This window comes from Pan troglodytes, chromosome 8 (assembly GCF_028858775.2).
Source record: "Pan troglodytes isolate AG18354 chromosome 8, NHGRI_mPanTro3-v2.0_pri, whole genome shotgun sequence".
Taxonomy (NCBI): Eukaryota; Metazoa; Chordata; class Mammalia; order Primates; family Hominidae; genus Pan; species Pan troglodytes.
This window is the reverse complement of record NC_072406.2, coordinates 62,290,684-62,301,453: the sequence shown is the minus strand read 5'-3', so window position 1 is coordinate 62,301,453 and position 10,770 is coordinate 62,290,684. Positions and strand designations below refer to the sequence as shown.

Genomic DNA, 10,770 nt, shown 5'->3' with positions numbered 1-10,770 from the left:
AATACTCGACATCTGGCAAGTAGTGTGTGCCTGACAGTGTCCCCACTGTGCTATGCTCATTTAACCCTCAGAAACAATCTCATGTTACAGATTTTACAGAAGTTGTTGAGACGGAGAAGGTAAGTAACCTCCCCAAGGTCACATGACTGCTAAGGGTAGGGCCATAGTTTGATCCCAGGTAGTCTGAATTCCCCAATTGCTTAAGCATGATTATCAGAAAGTATAGCAGTCTGTTTTCACACTGATATAAAGAAATACCTGAGGTTGGGTAATTTTTAAAGGAAAGAGGTTTAATTGACTCAGTTTCACATGGCTGGGGAGGCCTCAGGAAACTTACAATCATGGCAGAGGGGGAAGTCCTTCAGGAAACTTACAATCATGGTAGAAGGGCAGGTCCGACTTACATGGTGGCCGCACAGAGAGTGGGAACATGTGAAGGAGCAACTGTCAAACAAGTATAAAACCATCAGATCTCAGCTGGGCACGGTGGCTCACACTTGTAACCCTAGTACTTTGGGAGGCCAAGGCAGGTGGATCAACTGAGGTCAAGAGTTCGAGACCAGCCTAGCTAATGTAGTGAAATCCTGTCTCTACTAAAAATACAAAAATTAGCTGGGTGTGGTGGTGCATGCCTGTAATCCCAGCTACTCAGGAGGCTGAGGCAGGAGAATCACTGGAACTCAAGAGGCAGAGACTGCAGTGAGCCAAGATCGTGCCATGGCACTCCTGCCCGGACAACAGAGCAAGACTCCATCCCAAAAAACAAAACAAAACAAAACCCTATAAGATCTCATGAGGACTTACTGAATATCACAAGAACAGCATGAGGATAACTGCCCCCGTGATCCAATCACCTCCCCCTAGGCCCCTCCCTCGACACATCAGGATTATGGGGATTATAATTCATGATGAGATTTGGGTAGGGGCATGGCAAAACCATATCAGAAAGTAAAGGTAGAAGTCAAGCTTGGATGGGAAATGACATTGTAGATGATGATGATGAAGATGATGATTATTATTATTTTGAGACGAAGTTTTGCTCCTGTTGCCCAGTGAAATTGTTTCTCTAATTTCATTTTCAGATTGTGTCTTGTAGATGTATAGAAATACAATTGATAAATGATTCTGGCTATTAACCTTTTATGCTTCAAGCTTGCTGAACACTATTTTTTTTTTTTTTTGAGACGGAGTTTCTCTCTTGTTGCCCAGGCTGGAGTGCAATGGCGTGATCTTGGCTCACTGCAACCTCCGCCTCCCGGGCTCAAGCGATTCTCCTGCCTCCTGTATTTTTAGTAGAGACGGGGTTTCTGCACGTTGGTCAGGCCCGCCTCAGCCTCCCAAAGTGCTAGGACTACAGGCATGAGCCACCGTGCCCAGCCAGATTCGTATATTTTTAAAAGAATTTTTTTTTAATTTTTTTTGACACAGAGTCTCACTCTGTTGCCCAGGCAGTGGCACAATCGTTGCTCACTGCAACCTCCACCTCCTGGGTCCAGGTGATTCTCATTCAAGTGCCTAAGCCTCCCAAGTAGCTGGGATTACAGGAGCCCAACCCCATGCTCAGCTAATGTTTGTATTTTAGTAGAGATGGGGTTTCACCATGTTGTTCAGGTTGATCTCGAACTCCTGACCTCAGGTGATCCACCTGCCTTGGCCTCCCAAAGTGCTGGGACTGCAGGCGTGAGCCACCACTCCCGAACAGAACAACATTTTTTTGATGTGGATTTTAAAATGCCTCCCCTTCTTTCAACATTGATTAAGTCCCTTCTACATGCCAGGCACTGTATGTGTGAAATAGTCCCAACTCTCAATGAGTGTAGGCAGATACACAAACAAAGGCTTAAGGAGTTCAGTTTTCTGAGACCATACTGCTGGACAGTATATGAACCTGGGATACAAACCCACCTCTATTTGACCTCCAATTTGATGCTGGGGTGGTTTTAATTTTATTCTGGGAATTTCAGTCATTCAACCATGAAAAGGTGAAAAGTCTCTGTCAGATGTGTGTGTAGAGGTCTGTATAATAAGGACTGAAGGAAGCAACCAAACCAATTAAGAGACTTTCTCTAAAGGCAGAGTAATGCTAAGGGCAGTGGCAGTGACAAAAGTGGAGGAAAAAGTCTGTGATCATTTGGGAGACAGAATAGGAAGTGCTTGGTCATGAGATGTGAAAGAAGAGGGGAAGTAGAAGGAAAACAGAGCTGCTCAGGCTCTGCTGGGGAAGACTGGGTATGTAGCAGTGCCTTCCTCCTAGCCGAGAATGTAGGAAGAGAAATAGGTAAGGAGGAAAACATAGTTTTTTACTCTCAGTGTCACATTAAAATGGAACTCTCTGGTCAAGAGCTGAATATAAATCTCTGTAGGCTAAGTCCATTTGTGACATCCCAACATACGTTTTCAAAAATAACATACATACTAAATCAAGCCATTAAGCGTAACTGGGGAAATTTCCTAAAATTTACATGCTAAAAAATCACCATTTTTCATTTATTAGTTTCATGGAGCAACTTTGAATCTATGGTTACAGCAAGTGAGGCACCTTGTATAAAATAAAGCTAATACATGAAATAAAACCATTTAAAATTCTATTGTTCTCAGAGAATGGAGAAAGCAATTGAAGCCATGGGTGTGGAGGTGACTGCCTTGAGAAGTTGTGTATAGTAAGGAGAACTGGGAAGAAAGAAGACCTGGAGAATAGGGTGATTTACACGGCATTAAGTGAAGCTTGCAAAAGTGAGCACTGGGAGTCAAGAGACATGTATGAATCAGGAATGGCTGCTCCTGTGAGTTGTTAGAAAGGAGATGATGCCTTCTTTTCATATCTATAACAGCAGCACCTAGCACAGTGCCTGTTCAATAGGTACTCGACATGTATTATCCCAATGCAGAGTCAAATTTTGCCAGGAGGGCAGGAAAGCTACAAATTAGCTATGGCAACTTAGTGATTGGGCTTGTGTGTGTGTGTGTGAGTGAGCTGGATGTCAGGCAGTGGGTAAAGTAGTGAACTGGAGGGGAGAAAACAATGACACAAACTCAGGGCTTCTCTTCCCAAGTATTTGGCTGAGAAGAGAGATGTAGTATTAAAGGGAGATATGTGGTAAAGGAAGACTTTTATTCCAAGATTCAACAAAAGCGTGAGTATACTTCTATGTTAAAGGGAAAGAGCCAACAGAGAAAACACATTTTTGAGGTTAGAAGAGAAGGAAGAACTAATGCAGAAGGGCCCCAAAAGGCACAGGTGCGTGCAATCCAGATCAGGGACAGATTAGCTTTGGACTCCTACAAAAGCAAGAAGGGAGAAAGGACCATGTGACTCTAGAGCTATTTCTGGTAAAGGAAAGGTTTAGGAAAAGATCTTTTGATGACCTTTATTTTAACAGACTTTTTTTTTCTTTTTGAGATGGAGTCTTGCTCTGTCACCCAGGCTGGAGTGCAGTGGCACGATCTGGGCTCACTGCAACCTCTGCCTCCTGGGTTCATGCCATTCTCCTGCCTCAGCCTCCTGATTAGCTGGGACTACAGGCACCCGTTACCATGTCCAGCTAATTTTTTGTATTTTTAGTAGAGACGGGGTTTCACCGTGTTAGGCAGGATGGTCTCCGTCTCTTGAATTCGTGATCTGCCCGCCTCGGCCTCCCACAGTCTGGGATTACAGGCGTGAGCCACTGCACCCGGCTAGACTTTAAAAACAAACAAACAAACAAACAAAAAACTACTGTGGGAAAAAGGATATTATGTATAGAAAAGTCTACACTTCTTGATACAACTAACTAAAAAAAGCCTGATACACTAAACAAAACCCAAATAATGTCTTCCCTAAAAGTGGGTAACTTGAAAAGCAATTCAAGCAAAAATCAAGGAGTTCAATTATAAATAAGTATATCAACAAAGTGAAAGATGGGTTTAATTTTTCCCACAAAAAGTTAAAAGAAATAACAGCAGGTTTAGAGGAAGAGTAAAAAATAATGAGAAAATTATATGCAGGTGCAAAATGTGTGAATATTTACAAACTCTAACATATACCTACAAAACGGGCCAGAAGAATCATTATCATAGGAAGCAAAGGGTCATTTCAAAAATCAGAGGAGGGATGATTCATATTTAATTTAATTCTGTGGAAAAAATTTAAGTAATGTTTGAGGACAAAAATAGGTGATATGTTGAAATGCGGGAAACCACAGTGGAAGGAAAAATAATTCAAGAAAGCTCAGTTTCAGTAACCAGTATCTAGTAAAATCTTCAGGACCTAGAGGCTACAATCTGCATTAATAGTGTCTGAAGACCTAGAAATGTCATTAAATACCATTTTGGATAATTCTTGTAGACTTGAGATGATGTCTATTTAAAGTTACAAAATAGTGCCCGTATTTCTGTATTCATTACAGAAAACAATTGGATATGGAAAAGAAACTAACATGCTATGCCACAATCTCTAAAGAAAGATTAGGGAAGTTTCAGCTTAAAGCAAGAATAATCACAATAAAGTTTTACAACCCTTTGCAAGCATATATGAAAAACTTACAAAAAGTTTGTAATGATCTTTTCTTAAGCTAAGAGAACAGAAAAAATGAGAAAAATTAAATTATAAAATGAAACTTTGGTTTAGAGGTAAGAAACATTTGATGACAGTCAAGAGATCAGGGTTGTACAGTGTATTATGTGAATGTTGTGACTCATTGGTTTCATCTTGGATATCATAACTTGACATTTTTTAGAAGTGATTTTTCATGGGAGTTTCTTCAGGTGCCCTATAAAGTCCTGTCCCTTTAGAAGCGAATAATAGTCTTCCACATTCTTGAGATATCTTAATGAATAGCATCTTCTACAGTCTTCCATTGTTTAGACCTTGGAGAGACACTCATTAGTGACTGTTAAGTACCTGAGTTATTAGGTGCCTGTAGACTATGCCCAGTGATATGTGCATTAGGTACATGCTCCCTAGCTGTGCTGACACTGACTGAAGCTGTGAGGTTTCACAATGACATGTCAGCCAAATACATATGCTCAGATTTACCATTTATCAAGAGGTCTTCACACTATCAATTGTGCAATTATCATTCTACACACAGGCAGTGATAAACGGAGTAAAAAACCACAGCCATGGATCGGGAGACCAAGGTACCTCCAGAGGAGTCCAGTGGGTCCAGAAGCCCTTTGGATGTTGGTCAGAGGCTCCTCTTGGGCAGAGATCACAGCAGCAGCCAACAGGTCTGGAGAAGTCCTTAGAGTTCTCACGGACAAAGTTTGTGAAGGCATCTTAGACAAGATCTTGTCTTTGCTGGTTTTATGATCCTCTGCAGATGGGTCTATTCTCATTACCTCAGCCACCTTTCACTTCCTATCAGTTCAGTTCAGGTCTCTCATGATCCCAGGCCGCAGTAGTTGTTATCACTTGAGTTCATTCATATATGTTTATCTCTGGGGATGGGGGGACAACTTCACTGTGGACTTAATTCTACTGGAGATGAGTGACCCCATTTTAAGACAACAGGATCACAAATTATTATCACATATCAGCAGGGCAGACAATAGCTACGACCTGGGGCTGAAAGCAGGTAACTCCATTTATTCTGCAAACATTGTCTTGATTATGGTGCCAGTTGCTGTGAGGGATTTCCTTTCTAGAACCTGTTTTTCACAAGGTTTGAGTCAGAACTGCTAACATTCTACTGATTTCTGGGTGAAGGGACTGACTGCACCATCCTAGCCTGTCAGAGCACTTGCCCCAATACTTCCACTTTAAGAGTTTTCCACCTTGTCCAGAACTACAGTCCACTAATCCCCTCATTTTCTCTCTTAAGAGAATAAACAGGCCAGGTGCGGTGGCTCATGCCTGTAATCCCAGCACTTTGGGAGGCTGAGGCGGGTGGATCATCTGAGGTCAGGAGTTCGAGACCAACTTCGCCCACATAGTAAAACCTCGTCTCTACTAAAAAAAAATCACAAAAATTAGCTGGGCGTGGTGGCAGGCACCTGTAATCCCAGCTACTCGGGAGGCTGAGGCAGGAGAATCCCTTGAACCCGGGAGGCAGAGGTTGCAGTGAGCCAAGACTGTGCCACAGAACTCCAGCCTGGGCAACAGAGTGAGACTCCCTCTCAAAAAAAAAAAAAAAAAAAAAAAAAAAAGAGAGAGAGAGAGACAGAGAATAAACAACCCATGTCAAGTACACACCCACATCCCTCTTATCCCAAATACCAAACACACAAAAATCCAATCTGTCTCCTTCTACCTAAGCAATAGTCACTTTCCCATAATTACCTTAAGCTCCCTGACTTGCTGCTCGTCCTTTCTCTGGCAAAATCTCATCCTTGGATGAGCCCGACTTTGTGCTTGCTCAATGACACCACTCACCTGAACCAGAAAAAATATCAAAAAGTGGTCAGAGATATCATCATAAATTCAAATTACTTACATAAAAAATTGGCCCTAAATGTTTCCAGAAATCAATAAAAGTTTTGTTTCTCCAAAGACATCATTTCTTCAGAAACCCAATGTGTATAACCTATTTTTTCTATGTTCTTCTAACATTTATTCAACTTCTCTCATCTGATATCTTGCCAAATCATTCGAAGAGAAAATATATCCCATTAGTCAAGAGCCGACCATATTCCCATCACCTGAGAAAATCATATGCACAGGATGTGCCCACCTCACCTTTCTCTGCCTCATCATGTCAGAAAAAGTACCCCTCCTTTTGTCACAAGGCAAACCTGAGATAAAAGATTTAGATGGCCTGTAATTCCAGCACTAAGGGAGGCCAATACATGCAGATTATTTGAGTCTAAAAAAGAAGCCTAAGCAACTTAGGGAAACTGCATCTCTCAAACAAATACAAACCATTAGCCTAGCATGGTGGTGTGGTGGCACATGCCTACAGTCCCAGCTATTCAGGGTGGGGAGCACTGAGGTGGGAGGATTACCTAAGCTGGAAGGTTGTGGCTGCAGTGAGCCGTGATCACGTCACTGCACTCCAGCCAGGGTAACAGATATTTTTAAAAGGATCTTCTCTGTTAAAAATAATCAAATAAACAGGTGGCCATGAGGCTGAGGTGGCTGCAGTGCACTCAATTCCTCCTTAAATAACCCAAAACTTGACTCAGTGTAAATAATAAAAGGAAACTTAAGCTTAACCAGTCAGAAACCACCAACTAACATCTAACTAGAGACTTTCCACTGTAATGTTCCAAATGAGGCCACTGCTCCACTTTACCCAATCAAGTATTTTCTTTTTCTTCCACATTCACCATATAAAATTCTTCCCCCACCATCCCTAAGCCTCTCTGTTGGAACTCTGAGCTGCTTGCAGTCTGGAGCTGCCTAGTTTATACATTTCTGAATGCTCAAATATATTTTCTAATGTTTCAAAGTGGCTCTGGTGTAGGAGGTTGTTGGTTGAGTGACCTGAGAGTGTACAGGAATTGAGGCCATATGAGATCTCTGGACTCTGTACTCCATTTTGCTGTGCACTCAATACTACTCTAAAATAATAATATATCTTTAAAAATCTATAACTATCACGTAGCCCTTTTCAAGTCTCCAACTGGTTGGAGCCAGTTCGATTAAAGCTCAGAAAAAACTGGTTAATAAGCTAGTTCTGACCCAACTGGCAAGCAGCGGCAGGAAAGACCCAGGCCACGAGAGTATATTGCACATGCATGCACCAGGAAACTGGAGGAAGCTTGGAGGCCCTTTAGCCTGGTCCTGAGCCTGCTGAAACTGCAGTTACAGGCACAGATGCCTGGGGCACCAATCTGAATCTGCCAACATCCAAGGCCACATGAACACAAATGCGCAGAGTCTCCTCTGCGATCGGTAGCTAAAGATGTTAGGCCATGATTGGACTAGGATGGGAGATGAACTGACAACTATAGATTCTGTAGGCTTTTGTTGTCTCTTCCCACCCCTAAGCAACAAGTGATGAACACACACACACACACCCTGTAGTGACTAACAGGATCTCCCTCCAGGGAATTTGCAGAAAGGGGAGCAGAAAACATCCCAGGGGCCTTTCACAGCTACTTCCTTGAGCCCCCTTTCAGACAGTGCTGTCTAGACCTGTCTCAGCCCAAGCATCACCACCCTGATATGAAGAAGCTGGCATCCTTACCTGAAATTCAACATCAAGAAATGATCTCTTCTACTCAACACTGATAGAAATACCTCTAAGCAACGTCCTCATTGGCAGGGGTGGAGTGGGGGAGTTTGTTAAGAAGTGAGGCCTCTGTCTACCACCTAGAGAACCTGGAAATTTCCATCTGTGCCACAAAGTCCAAATCACTGGCCACTGCCCCAGTGTATGGCAGATTAGAACATCTCTCCATTGGATCTGAGTTTCTATTCCATTGAGTGAAATGCCTTTTCTACTACAGGAACAGAATAAGGGATCAAAAGGGTCTTACAACTGAACTCCAGTGTACAGTCTGCACAGACACTAGGCTTGTGCAAATATGACACAGCGAGGCCCCAGGACCCTTAAGCCAGCTGAATGTACTGAGTTTCAGGAAACAGTGAGATGCATTCAGCAAAACAGTGGGCTTCATGCTGAAAGAAGTCAATCCAAGTAAACACACATCACACACACACACACACACACACACACACACACACACACACACACGCAGACACCCTAGTGGCCAATAGGTCCTCTCACCAAAAACCTGCAATCAGGAGAGCAGAAAGCCTCCCAGGGCTCCACCACTGCCCTTTCTGTAGCCCCTTATCAGACGGCCAGCCTCAGGACAGCACTGTCTGATCCTGGTCCAGCCCAAACCGCCATCACCCTGTGATGTGGGAGCAGGCCACTTCACCAGAACCTCTGTGGCAGAAAAATTTCTCTTCCTTTTAAAATGATGAGGGGGAACCTTCAGACAGTGTCCTGATTAGGGTGGGTGGAGAGGGGGGTTTCCCAGAAAGTCAGGCAGGGCAGGGCAGAAGCCCTCTGGGTTAACTGTGTGCTTTTGATATGAAGGCAGGTAAGACTGGACAGGTGGGGGTGTTAGTGAGGGGATGGACTAGGGTGTGCTGAAGAACTCCACTTGAGCTCTGCACACCAGGAAAAATGACCATAAAACATCCCATCTTCACTGCTCAGAGAAGGCTAGATCTGCTGTGAGCTAGGAAGCCATGTGGGGGCAGCTGATGAGTCATCAAATGGGAGAAATCTGAGAGCCATGTGTTCCACAGGCCTCTGGTCCTTGTTCAGGCAGCAGGGCACTGTGAGATGTGGCTCCTTGGCCCTTTCCAGCCACCACCTTGATTGCCTGCTGCAAGGAAAGAGACTGAAGCCCAAGAATGGGGTCTTGCTCACCATAGGATGATGGCTCAGTGTGCAGAGCTGAGCTATGGCCCAAGAGGCAGAAGGTGGGGATGACCCAGGCTCAGCTGGGGGATCCAACTGAACATGCACTTGTTAAGAAGCTGTGGGCTATGATGCCTTGGGACCCCAGTCTGGGTCTAGAATTGTAGCAAAACAGGCTACTGGTAAAAGTTCTTGGGAAGCCAACTCACTTTTGCTTTCATCCGTGGGCAAACAAACCAACCTCCACCACTTCCCACTCCCTCTGAAAACCACTTGGCCCTCTGATCGACCACACCACAATGGTGTCACTCTGTAAGGCATAGGTAGACAAGGCATCCAGCCTTGCACACTCCAGGGCCCACACATGTCCGGAATACACTGGTTCTTGTTGAGACTCCACTCTTCCAACTCAGACAGAAGCTCCCCAATCTCCTCAGCCACTCCCAACAACTGGAGGCCTGAAAACTTTCATGCATGCCGCTATGGTCTAAACCACTCGTGGTGGTTTTGATTTTCATTTTCCTGGTAATCAGTGATGCTGAGCACCTTTCCATATGCCTTTTCACCAACTGGATATCTTCTTTGGCTAAATGTCTATTGAAATCCATTGCCCATTTACAAATCTGCTTTTTTGTGGGCTTCTTGATGTTTTTCTTTTTTTTTTTTCCTATTTATTTATACAAGTTCCTTAGGTATTTTGGATATTTTTAAAAATGATTTTCAATTCCATTGCCCAGTTATAAATCATTTTTTTTTTTTTTTTTTTTTTTGAGACAGAGTTTTGCTGTTGTTGTCCAGGCTAGAGTGCAATGGTGCAATCTTGGTTCACAGCAACCTCCACCTCCCAAAGTCAAGCAATTCTCCTGCCTCAGCCTCCTGAGTAGCTGGGATTACAGGCATGTGCCACCATGCCCGGCTAATTTTTGCATTTTTAGTAGAGGCAGGGTTTCTCCATGTTGGTCAGGCTGGTCTCAAACTCCCGGTCTCAGGTGATCTGTCCACCTTGGCCTCCCAAAGTGCTGGGATTACAGGCATGAGCCACTGTGCCCGGCCAATTATCCCTTTTTGTGGTTTTTTTTTTGGGGGGTGGGGGGGAAGAACAGAGTCTCGCTCTGTCACCCAGGCTGGAGTGCACTGGTGTGATCTCGGCTCACTGCAGCCTCCACCTCCCAGATTCCAGCAATTCTCCTGACTCAGTTTCCCGGGTAGCTAAGATTATGGGCGTGCAACACAGGCCCAGCTAATTTTTGTATTTTTAGTAGAAACGGGGTTTCACCATGTTGGCCAGGCTGGTCTCAAACTCCTGACCTCAGGTGATCCACCCACCTCGGTCTCCCAAAGTGTTGGGATTACAGGCGGGAGCCACCACTCCCGGCCCCATTTTGTGTTTTAACATCAGTCAACACTCGTATTTTAAAATAATAACAATGAATGGCGGTACCTTAGAACAAGGGAATTATACATCTTTCTC

General features: G+C 43.9%; 1 protein-coding gene across 1 annotated transcript in view; it reads right to left on the bottom strand.

Annotated features, from left to right (window-relative positions):
• Nucleotides 1-269: 269 nt before the first annotated feature.
• The window catches only part of TIMM23B (translocase of inner mitochondrial membrane 23 homolog B), a 45,137-nt gene continuing 34,636 nt past the window's right edge, over nucleotides 270-10,770 (bottom strand). The window contains exon 8 of the transcript XR_010146882.1: nucleotides 270-444. The gene's annotated coding sequence lies outside the window, so the exon portion shown is untranslated. The remainder of the gene's footprint in view (nucleotides 445-10,770) is intronic.